At 44.7% G+C, this 21,204-nt stretch overlaps 1 long non-coding RNA gene and 1 pseudogene across 1 annotated transcript in view; one reads left to right on the top strand and one right to left on the bottom strand.

Annotated features, from left to right (window-relative positions):
- The window catches only part of LOC103663711, a 332,830-nt gene that overhangs the window by 72,354 nt on the left and 239,272 nt on the right, over positions 1–21,204 (top strand). The window lies entirely within an intron of this gene.
- On the bottom strand, positions 7,297–10,886 carry LOC103663708 (annotated as a pseudogene).

Below are 21,204 nucleotides of genomic sequence, written 5' to 3'. Positions count from 1 at the left end.
TGAGTAGCTGCTGCTGGTTTGGGGAGAGGGAGGAGCTAGGCAGGGGCGGTTACTTCTCTGCACCTGAGCCAGAAGGGGTCACGCTCCTAGCACCTTGATGCCCCTTAATGTTGAGGGCTCTTAAGTGTTTTCTCTGTCTCCTGTTTGCCTGATCTGAAGCACGGTGTGAGGAAATGTGTTTGCAATTAGAGTAGGCGAAAGGCTGAGGGTCTGGAAGGATGAATAGCTCACACAGCTGGGCAGTTAGAAGGCCTGCTTATGGCCATTTTGAGCAGCAGCTTCTATGGTGGGTGGTGGTGGGAGGCTCGGAGGGCACAGATGCCTTGAGCCCGATCCATTCCGAAAGAGCCAACAAAGCCAAGTTCCTCACTCTGAGTCTGGGGGCAAGATGCTAAGCCCGAGATGCCCGACTCGTGTTGCCTCCTGTGAGAATGTGCCTGGAGCATGGCCGGTTGCTATGAGTGTCAGCTATTTTAAAGCATTGCTTATTGTGAATTTCTAAAGCCCTCGTTGTGCCGTGTACATTTTTCTAACCTGCCTATTCTACGACTGAGAAAGTTGAAGTTAAATCACCTGTACGAGTAACTGAGGAGAGTCAGAGTTTGAAACCTAGCTTGTGAATACTCTGGTGTTGACTTCACATACTGGCTCTTTTAGTGTCTACAGAGTTAAGTGTCAAGAGGGCCAGGGTGGCACGTGACACCCCTGGTCGTGCAGTTTAGGGAAAGGGCTCCAGGCATGAGGTCAGCAGGCCTGGGTTTGAGTCCGCATTCCCCTTCGCTAGTGCTGGGACTATGTGTCTCGGGTCACTAGTAGCCTCCTGGAGTCTGTGGCTCTTCTTTATTTTGTATTATTTGTTTATTTTTTGTGGTCTCCTCTTTAAAGGGAGGAGTCACCACTGCTAGCCTGTCTTTAGGCATCATTGGGAGAGTCCCACGAGACGGCACCTGTGAGGGTACTCGGAAGTCAGCCAACCACAGTGCAGCCCGAACTCTCCCTGGTGATCTCAGAGAAAGCACCAGAATACGGACACAAAGCCTCAAATGCTTTCAGTTTCAGTCGGTACTTACTGTTTGTGAGTAGGGAAAGGTGGTTTGATGTTGGAAAACCCAAGGTGTGCTTATGGGAGAAGAAAAGGGAAAAAAAAATACTTTGAGGTACGTGTCAGAGAAGTGGGGAAAAGCGCTCATTTCCCTGTGGTGACTGATGTGTTACTCAGCGATAACAGAAACTCTTGGATCAGTGAATGTGTTCATAGAGCCAGTCTCTCACCTACGTGTCGGAACAGCCTGTGAGACAGAGTCGTCGTCATGATCCCCGTCGGAGAGAGGCAGAGGAGGCAAGCGGGCATGCCGCTGCACTCGGCACCATCTGAGCCTAGAGGCTCACTCCCACACTTCCTGCCTGAGGAGCCATCTTAACCAGGGGAACTGGGACTGAGCAGGCTCAGAGCTCACCTCCTAGCAGCAGAGCCAGCTCCTCACCTGAGTGCTAACTAAGCCACGCAGCCAGGAAGGTGGAGGATCCTATGAAAAAACCTGTGATGAGGATTCTGGGAATCACCTTCTCGGTTATCTAGGATCTGGATTTGTCCTAGCCAGCATGCAATCAAAAGCAAAGTGGTTAATGGGTCTTTGTGGGAGGTTTCTCCTAACCTCTTTTGGATGGCGACCTTTTGAGTTTTGTCTCTGACATTTACCTTTCAACAAAGCGGATTTCTCCAACCCACCATGTGCGGGCCTCTAGCAAACTCTGACAGGGTCTCCTTCCCAGTTCCCTCTCTTCTGCGTTCCCTTGGGCTAGCCAAAAATTGTCATCACAGCTCCTCCTCCTCACAGAGCTGACAATGTCCTGAGGTCAGAACTTGCCTGCCATTAGCTGAGTAGAAATCAGTGTCTTCCCTTTGAATCAGGTGGCCTTGGTGGCATTAGGAAGTGCCTTTGTCATGTGAGCCACACCCTAGACATCATTTCTTATGTGTGTAAATCTCTGGGAGAAAATGTGCACATTCAACAAACCTCATATCTTTTATGTCGGTTCTTTTTAGCTTCCATACCAGGATGAGCATCTTCTAACCTGGTCTCCAAATTCCGCATTATATTGTCTTTGAACTTGTCCACTTCTCTGCACTGAATATATTCAGTTTAATCCAGTCAATCAAAATCTTTAAGATTTTATTTTTAAGTAATCCGTACACACATCATAGGGCTCGAACTCCCATCCTCATGCTGCACCGACTGAGCCAGCCAGGTGCTCCCAGATTAGAATATTTTGGTTGAAAGGCATGGGCTTTTTTTTTTTTTTTAAATGGTATAAGAGAAATAATTAATCATATAAGAATATGCCGATAATACATTGTTAAGGGAAAAAAGATGCAAAAAAGAATATATAGTGTGATACTATTCTTTTTTTTAAAGAACTTTTAGTATTTAAGTATAGTTGGCATACAATGTTATATTAGTTTCAGGTACACAATAGAGTTATTCAACAATTCTGTACATTACACAATGCTTACCATAATATGTATAGTTACCATTTGTCACCATATATCATTATTACAATGTTACTGACTATATTCCCTCTGCTGTACTTTTCATCTCTGTGATTTATTTATTTTATAACTGGAAGTTTGTACTTCTTAATCCCCTTCACCTGCTTCAGCTGTCTCCCTCATCCCTCCCCTCTGGCAACCACCAGTTGGTTCTCTGTATTTATAAGTCTGTTTCTGTTTTTTGTTTGTTTGTGTATTCATTTGTTGTGTTTTTTAGATTCTCCATATAAGTGAAATCATCTGGTACTTGTTTTTCCTCTGTCTGACTTATTTCCCTTGGCATAATACCTGTAGGTTCATCCATGTTGTCACAAATCACAAGATCTCATTCTTTTTTATGACTGAATGATAATTCCATTGTTCACGTGCACATGTGTGCACATTTATACACGTATACATATATCAATACACACACATATTCCACGACTTTCGTTTCTCGATGGACTCCTGGCTTGTTTCCATATCTTTGCTGCTGTAAATAATACTAAAATAAGGGGCGCCTGGGTGGCTCAGTCAGTTAATCGTCTGCCCTCGGGTCAAGTGATGATCCCAGGGTCCTGAGATCGAGTCCAGCATCGGGCTCCTTGCTTGGCAGGGAGCCTGCTTCTCCCTCTGCCTGCTGCTTCACCAGCTTGTGCTCTCTCTGTTGATATAAATAAATAAAATCTTAAAAAAAAAATACTAAAATAAGCATAAGGGTACATATATCTTTTTGAATTAATATTTTCATTTTCTTTGGGTAGAGAACCAGTAGTGGAATTACTGAATCGTATGACATTTTTATTTTTAATTTTTGGGGAACCTCCATACTGTTTTTCACAGTGGTTGCATCAGTTTACATTCCCACCAACAGAGCACGAGGGTTCCCTTTTCTCCACATCCTCACCAACACCTGTTATTTTTTGTCTTTTTGATACTAGCCATTCTGACAGGGGCAAGGTGATATCTCATTGTGGTTTTGATTTGCATTTCTCTGATGATGAATGATGTTAAGCATCTTTTCATTTATCTGTTGACCATTTGTATGTCTTCTTTGAAAAAATGTCTATTCAGGTTCCCTGCCTATTTTTAAATCAGGTTATTTGTTTTTTTGCTGAGTTGAGGTTCTTTATATATTTTGGATACTAACCCGTTATTGGATATGTCATCTGCAAATATCTTCTCCTGTTCATTAAGTTGTCTGTTCGTTTTGTTGATGGCTTGCCTCCATGTGCAAAACCTTTTTATTTTGCTGTAGTTCCAATAGTTTAGTTTTGTTTTTGTTTCTCTTGCCTGAGGAGACACATTCATAAATACGTTGCTAAGGCTGATGTCAAAGAGATTAGTGCCTATGTTTTCTTTTAGGAGTTTCATGGTTTCAGGTCTCATGTGTAGGTTTATAATCCATTTTGAGTTTATTTTTGTGCACGATGAAGTTTATTTTGGTCCACTTTTATTCTTTTGCATGTAGCTGTCCAGTTTTGTCCAACACCATTTATTAAAGAGATTATCTTTCCCCCACTGTATATTCTTGGAAAGTTATAGGCTTTTGGCTCAGAACCAGGCTCACAACCCAGCTCTACCACTTACTGGTTGAGTCATCTGAAGCAAGTTACCTAACCTCACTTGCACCATCTGTAGAATGCAGATGTAAATACCTACCGCAATGGGGTTTGGGTGAGAAGTAAATTAAGTAATGTATATGAAGTGCTTAGGTCAGTGATTGTGCGTGATAAGTACTTAATAAAAGTGCAACTTAAAAATATATATAATGCTTTATACATTTATTCATATGTTTCTAAACAAATATGTATGGAGTTCCCTCTGTATTCAGATCTCCTTTAGGCTCTAAGGATCGGCGAAAATAAAGTCCATGTCCTCACAAAGCTCAGAGGGTAGATGAGGGATAAGTGGTGAGCAAATAAGCCCATAAATGTAGTGTCAAATGGTAAAAAGTGCCTTGAAGAAAAATAAAGCAGAGGCAGGGACAGAGCAACAGGGGCGGGGTAAGATGGGGGTTTTATTTCTCAACTCACCCCTTGATGGAGAGCCTTTGCATTTGCTGTGCCCTCTGCCTGGAATATCCCCCATCCCAATCACCTGTCCCACATCATCAAGAATTGCTCTCATTTTGTTCAGGTGTCTGCCTAATATCAGCTCATCAGAGAGGCACACCTTACCTTAAAAATTATACACTCACAAAACACGTAGAGATACCATTCCTGCCTTTGAAGGTTACAGTCCTGTAAAATTGACAAGTACACAAATGACAGTCCTTCCAGGCCAAGACAGTTGCCTTGAGAGAAGTACAAATAAGTAACATTCAGTTCAGGGAGTCAGGAAAGGCTATAATTAAAAAATGGTACTAGAGGTATTGCTCAATAAAAGGAGCATGAAATTGGAGCAACGTGGGTTCAAATCCCAGCTCTGCCCCTCACTCTCTTGGTGACCTTGGGCGTCACTCAGAATATGGAGATAAGGTCGCCTGCCCCAGAGGGCTCTTGTGTTACATGAGAAACAAGCCCCCAGTGCACTGGAAGTACAGGAGGTCAGCTCTCAATGGTGCCGTCTTCCCACTAATATATAATTGATAGTAGTATTCGGTTTGGGTTCTCATCAATATTCTTCTCACAGTGTGCTATTGTTGTGTAATTGTCTGGGCCTCTGGCTCTGCCAGGACAAGGGGAGCTTTTTGAGGACCTGGACTCTTGTGTCCCCAGCCTAGCAGGTGGGTGGCACCATGCCTCTCGAGCAGGGGCAGGTGATCAAAGATAATAAGGACATGCATCGAACAGAAGCTGAACTGTTCTGCACAGGCAGGAACCCCAGGGGATGGTGTGTTCTATTCTCCATCTCTACACCTCAGTACCCAAAATTGTTTCTGACAGATGGGTGTTTAGCATGTTCTTGAAAGATATTCTCTGTCCCCTCTGGGGAAATGCATGGTGGGTTTAAGAACATCATTCAAAACCGGCGAAATGATGCAGGCATGCCTTATTACCTCTTGCAACCCTGGCTCTATTTTAATGCCCCCCAGTTTGTAGAAGGAATTAAAGAATACTGATTTTTTCCAGTGGAAGGGCTGTAACCAGAATATTATTATTTTTCAGATCAGAGAGAGCTTTTAAGACATGAGATTTTTATGTCAGCTAAATCTTAATTCTTCTAGGGATGCCTAATGTGAAGTAAGTGACCTGTCCAGGCATATTTTTCCTGCATTTTTAAAAAGTGCTTTCTGTTTGTTTGTTTTTGCCTCATAGCAACTCCACCATAAAATAAATAAGACACAGAAGACAGACATTGAAATAATTATGCTTGGGAAATTTTATTAAAATGTGGGGAAAGGAAGAGGGAAGGCCGTGGCCTGCTGGAGTAGTGGGATTGCTCACTGGTGCTGCTAGGTGTCACCCCTTGCCTCTGTCCCTGTGAACCCACAATTTAGGGTAAAAGTCACTGAATTGGATGTCAAGGGTGAGTTGTGGAAAACTCTCCCTGCTCCTCAGAGCTTCCACTGTGGGAAATGGAACCTGGACCACCAAGGCCCAGCCCCAGCGCTGGGGTCTCAGGCAGCCCCAAGCCAGGAAGGGTGTAGTTTGTCACAGTGACAGCCTGGATCTGCAGTGGGCTGCCATCAGACTCCAGGATAGAACGTTTCCTCAGAAAAATACCACGAAATGCTGTCTCATTACCAGAAGTGTTCTGGCAGACGGCTCCTGGAAGGAAGCCTGAGGGCCTTGGGTAAAGGTAGCGCCGAAGCCCACTGTAACATCAGACAAACAGAACCTTGTGCTCATCTGCTTCAGAGGGATCGGTGTTACAGTCACTCGTGGACACACCTGAGTAAGGAGAGTTACATTTACTGCCCTCTTGGTTATGTCTGTCAGGCACTTCGGTGGTGAGTTAAGTGTAGGGGAGGGGACAAACATTCAGCCAAACCAGGGCATACACACCAGAGATGACCCAGAGGCTGTGGGTGTCCCAAGCCCTCAAGGCATGGGTGCTGCTGTGATCCTTCCCCTCTGTCCTTGGAGCTGGTGCCTCTTCCGGCTGCTAGGAGAATGGTTATCCTGTGTGTACTTCTTTCTCTCTGCCGGTAGGAACTCTGCTTCCCAGGGCTTGAAAACTAGCTCTGTCCTCTACAATTGCTGCTGGGGAGATCGGCCTCTCCACTCTTCCCACCCTGTCCCCTCCTTCATCCCAAATGGCAAAGGATTGGCACCTTGGACCATCTCTTTGAAGGGTTACTAAGGCCTCCCTTGTGACAGGTCAATTAGTAGCTCTCAAATTTTTCTTTCTTTCTTCCTTCCTTTCTTTCTTTCTTGGCAAAATAATAAATTTATTACATGTGCTTGGCAGATAGTTGTTACTGATGTATTTTATTCTCTCAACGTTTGTGAAAATTTTCGAAATAAAAAATAATTTTATACACCACATGATCACACGAGTCCTTGAGGATCTCCCAACATTTTTTGAGCGAGTTGACTTTCAGCTGCAAGACCTGGTCCCAATCTTAAAGCTCCAGGAGGTTAAGTTTGCCACCCAAGGTGGCTGGGATTATCCCAGCCCTAAGGATGAGGTTCTACTTTAGAAATGAGAGGCCTTCCCTAAAGTGACCGATAAAGTCCCTGAAGTAGACACACGAGGAGACAAGGCCAGACGGGACTGGGGCTGAATCAGAGGGTCTCCGTGGGAGGGCGAAGAGCCCTCTCCAGGACCAGCATTCTTCCGTGCTCACTTGTTGCCTTTCCACACCCCCAACAGGGGAAGGACTGTCCTTAAACAGCAGTGGGTAGATATGATGGAAGAACTTTCTTGTAGTAGTTTCCGGAAGCTGAAGAGGTACCCAGCAGAACCCTCACCTGGACTATGGAGTACCCAGGATGTCAGGGAGGTACATGCCCTTGGTTAATGAGAAGTCCTGACCAATGATCCCAGGTTCCGGAAGGTCGCAGTTACGTCGTTTTCCAAGGACAGCCCTTGACTAAGACAGATAGGCTTGCGCGATCACAGTGGAGTTGATCACAGGGGCTCCATGGCGACCAGCCCAGAACTGTGTGTCCTGGCCCCACTGTTGGAGAGACTCAAAGTGGCTGGCCCATCTTGATGATGGAGAACACGAGAGTGACCTGAAAGCGAACATTGCTGTTCCCCTGCTGGACGGGGTCCGGCCTAGCAGAGAGTTTGCCCAGGACCGTCTTGTTGACAGATCTCAATCCTGACACCGTCTAGCAGTTCTGGCCACACACCCTGCTCCTCTAGGTCTAAGACCTGCTTCTTGCCACATCCGCCGGAGGAAGACACAAAGCAGGTCTGCAAGGGAGCTCCAGGCACTGCTGATTTGTTCACCTCTACCACCTAGTCATCCCCACCACGCTGCACCATCCATTTCTGGAGGCCTTCTTGGCCACAGGGGTTACAAGTGAGGTTGTGTTGATCCATCTGTGCTTGCTCACAGAAGTGGCCCAGGAGGCAGGGCCCCGCCATGGTGTTGGGGGGTGGATGCAGGCAGCTGTGGTCGAACAGCAGCAGAGCTCAGTGGTCCTGGGCCAGGATGAGCAGCCACAGGGCCTGTCGGTTCACCAGGGCGTGCCCACCCCCACGTATCTAGCAGCAGCACCCCAGCAGCGTGCATGAGGGCATGTGGCTCCATACCACCAGGAGCAGCTCGGGTGGCATTTGGCTCAGGTCTAGCACCTCCTCGGGTTTGGGCTCTGGTTGGGGGTCCTGGGCTAGTGTGTCCCTGAAGGCCAGGTGCCCATGGTTCCCCCCCACTGCCACGTACCCCCCTACTCCCTGCCAGAGCCAGGCTTAGTGATGACTTAGCTCTCAATTTTTTTTTTTTTAAGATTTATTTAATTTATTAGAGAGAGAAGGCACGGGTGGGGGAGAGTCAGACGTTTAGTGTCTGAGCCACGCAGTCACCCCAGCTCTCAAATTTTTGAATACACCCATCTGCCTCCAGATTTGTCATCACCTCCAATCAGTAGCCTCAGAGGCCTCTCATTTTTGCAGTGAATCCAGCCACCTGTGTCTTACCCGTTTTTTCCCCTGCCTGCCCCACCTCCTTTTGGACTTGGTTCTGTTGTTCATCCCTCTGTTAGATTTCTACAGCCTTCATCTCACCCCTGAGTTCTTTTTTGCTTTCCAATGTCCAAGTGTCTCGGATCCTGCCAAGGGACTGTGCCTTGACCCCACAGCATCTCTAGTTTCATCCGGCTTTACTCCTCCTTTCTCACCCAAGCAGCCCATGCACACTGTGTCCACTTACTCTCGTCCTCTACCCACGCCGTTGCTGTCTGCCTCTTCCTCACCATGCCACACAGCCAGGCTCCTGGGGCGCCCACGACTTACTTCCCAGTGTCACGTCTCCTTGGGATCCTTCTCTCCCTGGACATCCTATTGCATGTGACACAGGAGAGGTCTCCCTCCAACTCCAGTTCTCCTATCTTAGCTCTTGAGACGTCACACTCACTTGCTCTGTTCCAGTTTGTTTTTCTATCCAGTGTGAATTTTTCTTCCTCCATTTCTAAAACACTGATGACTCCAGGACTACCTCCTTGACCTACTTCATTCCACTTTTTCTCTGAGTGACAGCTTCCACAGTAAGGTCTTTGACCACCATCTAAATACCAGTGACTACCAGCTGTGTTTCTGCAGCTCAGACCTCTTTCCCCAAGACTGTGAGGGGGGTATTGGTTGGAAATGGCATCAGGGCCAAGGAGGTAAAGGCAGAGAGTGAGTGAGTGAGTGTGGCAGGCCAGTGAACCTCTCATGCTAGCTAGGAGAACGGCCGCTACTCGCCCCCGCCGATTACAGGCAGCAATTCAGGACCAGTGTTGCCAGATTTCCCAGAGAAACCAGAAATATATAATCCTATTTGGAATCTCTCAGTGATTAAATATTGGTTCAAAAATGTCTGTAGAGGGACGCCTGGGTGGCTCAGTTGGTTAGGCGTCTGCCTTCGGCTCAATCATGATCCCAGGGTCCTGGGATCGAGTCCCGCATTGGGCTTTCTGCTCGGTGGGGAGCCTGCTTCTCCCTCTGCCTGCTGCTCCCCCTGCTTGTGCTCGCTCTCTCTGACAAATAAATAAATAAAACCTTGGGGGGAAAATGTCTGTAGAGACCAAAGCCTGTTTGAAAAGCATGGCTGAGTATGGACCATGTGTGTGGGATAATGGTTTAAGTCCTCTGTTCCACTGACTTCCCAGCACCTTTATTCTGAAGCCCACAGGCACTTCCAATTGAATATGCCCCAAACCACCTTTTCTTTATTTAAAAAAAATTTTTTTAAAGATTTTATTTATTTATTTGTGTGAGAGAGAGAGAGCACAAACAGGGTGAGCGGGAGAGGGAGAAGCAGGCTCCCCTCTGAGCAAGGAGCCAATGCAGGGCTCCATCCCTGGACTCTGGGATCATGACCTGAGCCGAAGGCAGACGCTTAACCGACTGAGCCAGCCAGGCGCCCCACCAAACCACCTTTTCCCCAAACCTTCCTCTGGTCTCCTCGTGGGTACCTTACCTCAGTTAATGGCATTTTCTTCCCCCCATTCATCCAAGCTGGAATTATGGAAGAGGGTGTCCTTTTCCTCTTTTCCTTCTCTTCCACCTTTAATCCACCACCAGATTGTACCAACATAACTTCCTAAATAAATCATGAATCTGTTCTCATCTCTCCATTCTTTGCCACGATTATCTTAGTTTAGGCTTCCAGCATCTTTTGCCTGGACCAGTAGGCTCCCAAGTGTTTTACGTGATGATTCATCGTAGTTCATTCCCTCTGTGTATAAATTCTTATTCTGAGCCAAACATGTAATCTTGTTCCCTTGACAGTGATTGGTTTTGAAATGGGCTTGTGATCCAATCTGGGCTAGTGGGATGTGAGGCAGTGTTTGCTGGGAAGCTTCTGGACAAGTTTGCCTTGCTAAGAAAGAGACCAAAGAAGAAATGGCTCCCTGCTGTCTGTGGTCTTCACTGTGTCTGTACATCACTCTGGGAACTGCTACAGCCGACCTGTAAAGATGAGGAAAGACATTCTGCAGGCAGAGCCCACCACAGAGAATGGTAGAGTGCAGAGAGGATGGAACCTGGGTCCGTGGTTACAGTTTTGAGCCACTGAATGAACCACATCTGCTCCCTGTCATTTCAGAGCTTGCAGCTATGTTGGATAATAAGTCTCTTGATAAATTCAGCCAGTTAGACTCAGAGCTTTGTGTTTAGGGAGCCAAAGGCATCCTGACTGGTACCCTTGTCTCCTGCCTTGAGGTCTGTGCTCCATCACTCCACATGACACCTGACTGCCAGGGTGGTCCCTCTAGATGCTAATCTGACCACATTGCCTCCTGCTTATGGCTCCCATTGCCCACGGGATAAAGTCCCAGGACCTTGGCAGAATATACAAAGGCCTCAGGACAAACCCCCTGCCTGTATAGCCAAATCGGCTCTCGCTCCTTAACATAAACCTTATGCTCACTTTGGTCTGATCTGCTTGCAGTTCCTTGCATAAATGATGCTGTTTAACTCTTTCATTCATTTGATAAATATACATGAGTGTCACCTTTGGGCCAGGAGTGGTTCTGTGCATACCAGCTATCCCCAGATCCCATGCTCCAGCCATCAGCTCTCCGGGATACCTCCCGTCTGTCTTTATCTGACTAATGCACACTTTTCTTTTTCCAGTTCAGTCTTAGCTCTTGTAATAGCTTTACAAATGTAGTTGGCCCTTGAACAAACACAAGTTTGAGCTTCGCGGGTCCACTTACAAATGTGGATTTTTTCCTATAGATACAGAACAGTACTGTAAATGTATTTTCTCTTCCTTGTGATTTTTACAACAACATTTTCTTTTTTCTTTTTTTTAAAAAGATTTCATTTATTTGAGAGAGAGCAAGTGAGTGGTGGGAGGGAGGGAGGGAGGGAAATCCTCAAGCAGACTCCCCACTGAGCATGGAGCCCAATGATGGGCTGTATCTCAGGACCCTGAAATCATGACACAAGCCAAAACCAAGAGTCAGACACCTAAGCGACTAAGCCACCCAGGCATCCCTTTTTTAAAATTTAATTTTATTTTAATATAAGCTTTATACCCAGCATGGAGCCCATCGCGGGGTTCGAACTCAACGACCGTAATTTCAAGACCTGAGCTGAGATCAAGAGTCAGACACTTAACCAGCTGAGCCCCCCAGGTGCCCCACAACATTTTCTTTTCTTAATAACATTTCCAGTTTACTTTATTGTAGTAATACAGTATATGATACATATTAATATGCAAAATATATGTTAATTGACTTTGTTTTTGGTAAGGCTGTGGTCAACAATAGGCTATTAAGTATTTGGGGAGTCAAAAGTTCTACGTAGATTTTTGAATGCATGGGGGTCTGTGTCTCTGACCCTTTCATTGTTCAAGGATGAATTATGTGCATGTATGTGTGTGTGTGTATATATATGTTTTTTGTGGAGGGGGAGGAAGGACAGAGGGGGAGAGAGAATCTTAAGCAGACTCCACACCCAGCATGGAGCCCTCCGTGGGGCTTGATCTCACAAACTTGAGATCAGGACCTGAGCCAAAATCAAAAGTTGGACGCTCAACCGACTGAGCCACCCAGGCACCCCTGTATGTGTGTATTTTTAACAATTGTCTATCCAGTATTCTATTTTGAAAATTTGAAAAAATGCAGTAAACTAAAAAATAATATAAGGAATGTGCATATACACCCAGATTGACTAACATTTTGCATATTTGTTCTCTTCCCTCCATCCCCCTTTATATGTGTGTATACATATATACATGTATACACACGTGCACACGTGCACACGCACACACAGATCGACGTATCTTTTTCTGAACCATTCGAAAGTAACTTTAGGTTTCATGACTCCTCCCCTATGAGTAGTTCAGCGTGCATGTCCTGAGAACAAGGACACTCTCTTACATAACAACAATGCCATTATTGCACCCAAGAATTTAATATCAACACAATAATCTTACTTGATTTGTAGTTTATGCATATATTCTGTAGTTGTCCCAGATGACTGTGGGTTTTTTATCCATCCGGGATCTTCTAGGCTAAGCGCTCGTCTCTTTCAGGAGGACTTCCTGTACTCCCTCAGCTTCCCAGTGCTCTGAAAAGGTTTCGTGCAGGTTGCCGTCATGGTATTAGCCACTCTGTTTCTGTGTGCCTCCCCCTTTTCACATTAAGTCCTGTGTCATGCTTCTCTTCTCAGTGCCCCGCCCAGTGTGTGGTGCATAGCAGGTGCTCAGCCTTTGCTGGTTGAATGGGTGATGGAGTTAGTGGCAGAATTGGAGGCAAAGCCCACGGTCTCATTGCTCTGTTTTCTTCCTTCCATATGTAACTGCTTTTTGCAGACAGTGATGTTAATAATGTAAGAACAGAGGTCCATCTGCCAAATGGTGAGAAGAGAGGTAATCCAGATAGAAAATGGTGAGCAATGGGAAGAGCCAAGAATTAATGGCATCCAAGGCCATGCTCACAGAGAAGCATGTCCCAGAGAACTGAGAGCATCGGTGGAGAAAAATAGCAGCCTTCCATCAGTTGTTGCAAAGCCCCCATGGTTTTTGCAAGCTTATATTATACGGAAACCAGGATCCCTTCTAAGTGAAGTTTCTGCAAAATCCACATCTACCCGGATGAGTGTGTCAGCCATCTAGGACAGGTCTGATTATACCGGGGGAAAGGGCCCCTTAGCTCTGATGCACCATCTCTTCCCATAGTTCTAACTAATTTTTGGAATTATCTCTGAGAAGTTTCCTGAGTATACAATAGCTGATAGCGTAATTAATATTTATTTCCGGAAACTCTAAATGTGAGCACAAAAGAGCATTTCCATTCCGCTGGTGACACTTCCTTAACTGAGAAGAAAGTGGAGGCCGAGTCAGGATGAGCCAGGTCCCTCAGAAGTCTGCTGGCTCTTTGTGGGGAAGTGACCTCTTACCATCTTCCTTGGAGGACTCCTCTTCTTTCCTCACTGGCCACAGTGTTTTTTGCTTGCTTTCTTTACAAGGGTTTCTTTACAAGGGTTTACTGATAAATTTTTAAAATTCGTCAAAAGCATTAAGGCAGGCAGACATAATCTTCCCAGCTACCATAAGGACTGATCTGAAGGCAACACAGTCTAACTCCATCATTCTGCTGGACACAGCTCTGGGCACCAATGAAGGACCAGGCATTAAAGCTACGAAGATAAATTAGCAACTGCTCTCAAGGAGCTCATCATCTGCTGGGGTAGCAGACACACACAGAGTCTCCAGGTGTATGGAGAATGCAACAAGGGAGACCTTGGAGGAGGGAACACCAGTGCAGCCTGGGGAGGGCTGGCTGGGGAAAGCGGGCATAGGATAGAGAGGAGCTAGGTCTGTGGGGGGATGCTAGGCCAAGGGCACAGAATGAGTTACGGAGATTTCTATCATCATGATGAATGTGGGGACAGAGTGATCATTGACGATGCACAGAGGAAGCACAGAGAGGGTCATGTAAGATTTGATCATGTAAGATGCCAGCACCAGAAGTTCGGTGACTATGTCTGAACTGACTTGGGAAGACTTCACCGCTCAGCTTCTGGGTGATCATTGAACGTCACTCCCACTAAGGGTTAAAGGTAGAAGACCGACCCCCCCCCCCAAACCACCACCACCTCAAAAAAAAAAAGTCAGTGAAGGTAATTATACCACCATCTATTTAGCTGCTGAAGAATTTCCCATTCAAGGAGATAGGACCCTGCCTCACCAGAGGCGTTGAACAGTCCAACACTATCACATTACCCAGATTGTATAAAGAGTATGAATGATTTCCGCTCACAGCCCTCTAATGGAGGTATCTCTTTACAAAGCCCCTACTTGAGGCCAGCTGAATGCCTCAGCAGTGCCTCCGAAACCCCGCAGCCCTAATCCCTTTAGCAACAAAGATCTGTTTCTTTGCTTAGCATGAAGTAGGCCTCAGAGGCCTGTGTGTGTCTTCGCCTGTAGACCAGAAGCCTCCTGTTTACAATTTCCCTATTCCTGTTTTTAATGTTGTTCTGAGAGCAGCCACAAAGGGCTAGTTTTGTCCAGCAGGGACAAGGGAGCTATTAGAGAGAGACAGAGGAAGGAAGGAAGGGCGATCGCAGGGAGGACTCCTCGAGGGATTAGCAGACACAGCTGTTCCCGAAGGGAGAGGAGCTTTAGGCTGTTTATGATTTCCATCACATCTACACTTTTAATATTTTGTTTCCTTATTTTTTTTTTTTTCTGGTCAGTTTCCTATCCACCGTCTAAAGCAAGCATCTTGCTGCCATATTGACAGATTTAGGGACATGTTTTGCTATATGTACTTGGGATTGAGCTTTTCACTTCAGTGCTCTGCGGCTGTGGTATGTTGGTCTCCAGCACTCAGCGAGGTCACAGACCTCCAGACCACTGGGCGCCCTAGGACATCAACGGAGGGGAACGCTTTCACTTCTTGTCCCGCTGCAGCAAACCATCCGTTTTTTAGGCCATATCTGATTCATTTAGATCCCATAGACCCCTGCCTGTCTGTACACTGTCTCAGACCCATTTTTCAAATGCAACTGGTGTTCGTCCTCATGTCTAACTGTTGTGTTAGAAGGCGTATTACCTGCAGGTGGAGAACCTGTCATGCTCCATATTGATAAAATGTCTTATTGCAGTGACTTTAAGGAAACCGTGCATAGTTTCGTCCTGAAAACAAATGTTTGTGTCACCTTCTAGTTACTGCCATGCGTATGTTTCTATCCAACAACAGCCTGTCCATCTTTTATAGAATCATGGGTCTCTTTTATTTAAAAATGTAGAACTACCGAATACACACATATCAAGTATTAGGCCATGCATATTTTTCTATCCAGTGAGAGTTTGTTTTTCTCTCTCTCTTCTTTAATTCCTTTTCCCTCTCTTCTCTTACCTTCCTCTGTGTTATAAATATTAGCAACTTGTATATCCTTCCACACCTAGCTCTGTGCTCAGATAATGATGTGGAGCAAAACGTTTTTGTTTGGGTTTGGGAGAATTGCTGTTTGTGATTACAGTGGGATTATATATTAGCTACTTCCCTACATCTTGCTCTCCTCACTTAACATATACAGAGGAAATTGCATTTAATATAATATTTTTAACCAAGCATGGTCTGTGCAAGTTCACTCTGCCTCGGAAGGCTCTGGCTAAAGTTGCAGATGCCCGTGTATATGTCAATTTCATTTTTTTTAAAAAACCATTTTTGGGGGCACCTGGGTGGCTCAGTCGGTTAAGCGCCTGCCTTCAGCTCAGGTCAAGATCCTGGAGTTCCGGGATCAAGTTCCGCATCAAGCTCCCTGCTCAGCAAAGAGCCTGCTCCTCCCTCTGCCCCTCACCCTGCTCGTGCTCTCCCTCTCTCTCTAAAATAAATAAATACAATCTTTAAAAAAAAAACACAAAAAACAAAAACAAAACTATTTAAAAAAAAAACAAAACAAAAAACCATTTTTGTTGTGTTTGACTTTTTCCTGGGGAGCTTTAGTCAAGATACAAATGACTTTCTCAAACATCCAGTCAACCCATTGCCGACCCTTTGGGTTTTTGTTGCCTTAGGGGTACATTTCCGGACTGGAGTGTCTTTAAGATCCGGCTGACATACTACTACTGTTACAGAAATATTCCTCATGGTAGTCTCAAAAGTTTAGTGTATGCGGTTTCCTTTTGCAGGGGCCTGGGATGTGAGCTAATCTTTAAGTAAAGAAGAGAAGGGACAGTGATTAACATTCTCCCAACTCACTCGGGGACAGCTGTTCCAAACCCTTCCTTCCTGCTCAAAGGAGTAACTAGTTTTCAAGAGGAACTTTAAAAAAAAAAAAAATTTTTTTTTTTTTTAAAAGAAGAATATGGAGTTCTTCCAGGATTGCTCAATTTTTCTTTCTCTAAAGTAAAATAGTTCAAACCATGTGCCAATCCAAATGTACTTTCTGTGTTCGACTTCACTGGAAATGTGGACCATAAGATAAGATGCATAGCTTCTGGTATATTGTTTTTCAGAACTGGCCAGGAAGAAGCCACAATTTCAGCTGCTTTGATTTCTCCCATGCTTTTTAGAGAGGAATGCTAAGGATATTTTAGGGAATGTGAGCTTCCGCAAACCCCTGTCATCTAGCTGCTCCTGTTGTGCAGGCTTCTTTTGGTAGGATTACAGATTTGAGGTGGTGATTATCGTTTTGATGGTAACATGCATTTTGGGGGATCATTTTCTGATGAAAAAAAATTTTTAAGGATGTCTTCCCATTCCAAGTATAAATTTAAGGTCCTGTGAATTTTAATAAGTGTTTTTATTGAAAAACATAAAATTACCCAATATACACATATCCTTTGGGTTATGAGTGTTAAGAATTTATTAGCCTATGCCAAGAACATGCCCTTGGAGGAGGAGCATGCCTTGGATGGAGGGAGAACTGTCTTCCTTCATCTAGGAATGTGGTTTCTTTGATGGTAGGTGGTGGAAGGAATGTCCACAGAGCCATGATGGCGAGTGGGAATCTCTGTCTAGCCATCCAGAGAAAGAGAATCAACCCCGGTAGTGTGGGTGACAGACATCACAGTGCAAGCATCTTACATTCATAGAGACTAAATGCATGAAAATACATTGAAGATAATGCATAGGACCCCTTTAAAACTATATAGTGTGTGTTAATTTGACTAACTCCATAGTTATGTGTATTATAGTTGGATCCCATTATAGGTGCAGAAAAAGGAAAGATGCGTTTGTCCTTCTGACACTCTTACTTTTGCCAGGATACAATCTAGAAGAGGTATTAACCAAAGAGACAAAAAGGAAACTTGGTAAAATGTTAATTTTTCAACATATGCTTTTTTTAAAAGTAAAAACTGCTTTTAGGGGGCACATCACAAAAATGCAAGTAACACAGAATCAAGGAAAGGAAAAACAAAAGTGGCTTTGCCCAAATTACACTCCCTGGTAACTACTATTTCTGGGAGCTGTTAACATTAAGAGAACTTGATTCAGTGCTCCTGTGGCCTGAATAAGGACTCCCTCTAAATGGTGCCAACTCAATCTGTTGAAAAATGAAAAAAATAATTTTGAAACCATTTTTTCCCCCATGTATTTTTCCAGATAGTAGGAACAAAGAGAAGTACTAGGGTGGGGAGGTGGGTCTGAGCTTCTGGGACGCCTCCTTTTCTAAAGCTATTCCTCTTTTACCTATTCTGTATATTCCTATTCTGCGCAAGGCTGTATGTGTGTTGGGGGGGGGGGCAGGAAGGTGGAAGAAAAGCGTTCTGTACCTGCCAAAAACTGTTGGAAAATAATAGTTTCATCTAGAGGATAGCAGTTTTTAAAACGCACTAGTTTTAATGCTGCATTGACTGGTAGTATTTTATTGGGGCCTTATGTGAGCAGAGTTGCACTTAGGGCTATGAATAGGTATTGAAAAGGTGCATTCCTCAGAATTGTACAGATTTTGAATCTTTCAAGGGTTGGACGTGATTGGGAAATACTTTCTCATGTTGAGAATCAAGAGAAAACACCAGCACCGAATGCCCGAACATCTATCGATCTGTGGTACAAATCACCCAGAGTTACGAGAACCGTTTCCTGTAGGAAGAACCATAGTGGCCATTGACATAGAACGTGAACTTGGAGCCGTTGACAACTGCTACCCGACCGTAGTCGTGGTCTGACAAATTACGTTTGTGGAGTGAAGGAATTGGAGATCTTCCTTCCTGTTATCGATTGTTCCCCTTTTCGGATTGTGATAAAACATTCTTTCCTTGGGTTTTAACCAGTGACATGGTGCAAAATTAGATCCACGTGTGCTGATTTTTCCATTCTGTTTATTTCCAGTTGTTTTTTTCTTTGAGTCTGAAGAAAAGGGAATTGAATGTCAATCTTGGATTGCATACATCAAATCTATTAGAGAATCTTTTAAATAACAAATACTCTATCCTTGGTAACTACGAGTGCTGAGGTTACACTCAAATATTCATTATAATCCTCATTTTCCTTTGCCTCTAACTTTCCAATAAGGTATCCTTTTGGACTGAAACTTTCCATGCTTAGTTTCAGCTCAAAGGTGAATTTATTTTGGAAAGTTCGTACTAATTTAATTCAGGGACTTGGAAGGGATGTGAGAGTAAAAATATACCTTCTACTCTACAAATAAATGTTAAGACTTCAGTCATAGATAACTCCGGAGAAGCCAAGCAGTGGAACAATAAACAGGTCTCAGAAAATCTCTCTTAAAGTAGAGCAGGTTGAAGTGATTAACCACAAATTTCCTGCAGGCAGTGAACAGCGTGGAGCTCCTCGAGGCTCTGTGGTCCCTTCTGAAGGACAGTGGCCACAAAAGGGAATTTCGGGGCCTGGATGGATGGAAGAAATGAGAGATTTAGTTTGGATCCAGGCAGGCTACTTTATGGCCTACAAAGTCCTAAAACACACTGATTATTGTTGAAGCTCTTCTTTGGCAAGAGGGGCTAGTTGAAATGTCACAGAAACAAAATTACAGCACCCCTGTTGAGATGTAATGATCTAGAACAAGGTTTCTCCACCTCAGTACTGTCAACATCTTGGGTGGATAAATTCTGTGTTGGGGGTGTGGGTGCTGCTGTGTGGATGGTGGGGTGTGTCGCAGCATCCCTGGCCTCTACCCGCTAGATGCCAGGAGCAAGCTGCTCTTCCCCCACCCCTCCCCTCCTCCCGCTCCACCCCTCCCTACCCAAGGCGTAGCAATTAAATATTTCTCCAGACGTTGTCAGAAATGTTCTTGGTGTAGGGAAGAGCCCCCAGCTGAAAACAGCTGGTAGAACTTTTGAGTTTAGACCCATCTGAGCAAGGCATTTACACCAGAGGGGAGTTCATGCAGTAGGAAATCTGTCATTTCAGATGACGTCTTCCTAAAAAGTAGACTTGGCATTGTGAAGAAGTAGCCCTTGTGTTCAGAGCTACCTTCCCTGACTTGTGCCTTTTATCCCCTCTCTCTTCTGCTGCTTTTGGGGACTAGAGCAATTCGTCTTAAATTTTTTTCCTCTGGAATAGTTGCTTTCCAATGAAGCTTTTCCCTGAACCTTCAAGGATTTCCATCTTAGAAGGAATTACCTGCTATCATTGTTATACTTTTTTCTTTAAAGTAATGTCTCTGCCCAATATGGGGCTCAGACTCACCACCCTGAGATCAAGAATCTCATGCTCTATTGACTGAGCCAGACAGGTGCCCCTCATTATTATACTTTTTAATGTAAAGAAGAGCATTCACTGACTCCAGCGACAAAAGCTAGTGCCGCTCATAGCTGATGTAACTGAACACGCCCGTGCCCACCTGGCTCTAGGAGCTTGTGTGCCTTTTCCATCTTTATAATGTCACTGTGTTAGGGGTACTGTTTTTAACCTCGTCTTCCAGGTTAAGAATTTAGGCACAATGAAGTGAAGTAGCTGGTCCAAAATCTCACAGAAGTAACACAACGTGGATTCATACTTGGAGTCCTGTGCCCACCCTCTTAACAGCTCTGCTGTCCTCTTGGTCCATACAACTCTGGAAGGCCTCCAAAAATTATTATAAGGCGAAGTTTTAAAATCTGCCTTTAAGAATCCAAGTGTGACAAGAGACCCATGCTGTACATTGAGTAATGCAATAATGAACATAGTATAATTGCTGCTCCCAGTGAGGCCAATGGCAAGACGATGTAAACAGGTGTGAACATCACAGAACAGTGCAAAATCTACAGTGTTACTCTAATGAAAGTATACACAGGAATTATTGGAGGAAAGAGGCTGTAGAGATGGTTTAACCTGGTGTAGGAGAAAAGCATGTAAATTCCTTGGAGGATAATCCTAGATGCCTCCTATGAGACCATATTGAATGGCAGGCACCACGTTAGGTGGGACGGATCACTCTTACAGTCCAGGGGAGGTGACAGAATGAATCAGATGATCATACACATTTAGGTGGGAGATACGAAATTTCTAAGGGACATGGTACCATGAGAGTATCTGAAAGAGATAATTATTTTTTTTTATTATTTTTTCTGTGTTTTTGAAGAAGGAGAGGTCTGGGAAAGTTTTCCTGAGGAAATGATGACTGACCTGGGATTTGAAGGATGAGTAAGCATCCTTGCATTAGCTAGGTGCAAGGGGCTTATGTATGTCTAAGCGTGTGTGTGTGTGTGTGCGCGCACATTGTGGGGGTGAGGAAGATAAAGATACTTGAGGTAGAGAGGCCAGCAGGTGCAAAGGTCCTGAGGTTAAAGAGAATGCAAGGAGCATGAGCCACTAGAAGCCTGTGAGACTTGAAGGCAGAGGGGCCAGAGCGTGCAGGGCCTTGTGGGCCATGGTAAAGATTTTAGTCTTTATTGGAAGAGCAATGGGACATCATTAAGGGATTTGAGAGAAATGGGTGACATCATCTGATTTGAGTTTTCAAAAGATCCCTCTGGCTACAGTATGGCGAGTGGGTTGAAAGGAGCCAGAGTAGATTTGGGGTCATTGTGATAGTTCAGATGAGACAGAACGTAGCACAGAAGCCTACGAGCATATGTGTTTTTGTTCTTTTTCACTGAAATGTTTCACTCTTTTATAAGCCAAAAAAAAAATTCAGTTAAAAATAAATAAGTACGAGGGCACCTGGGTGGCTCAGTCAGTTAAGCATCTGCCTAAGGCTCAGGTTATGATCCCAGGGTCCTGGGT

The sequence above is a fragment of the Ursus maritimus genome, unplaced genomic scaffold (assembly GCF_017311325.1).
Source record: "Ursus maritimus isolate PB19 unplaced genomic scaffold, ASM1731132v1 scaffold_5, whole genome shotgun sequence".
Taxonomy (NCBI): Eukaryota; Metazoa; Chordata; class Mammalia; order Carnivora; family Ursidae; genus Ursus; species Ursus maritimus.
The sequence above is the reverse complement of the archived record's forward strand: the minus strand, read 5'-3'. Positions and strand labels throughout refer to the sequence as shown.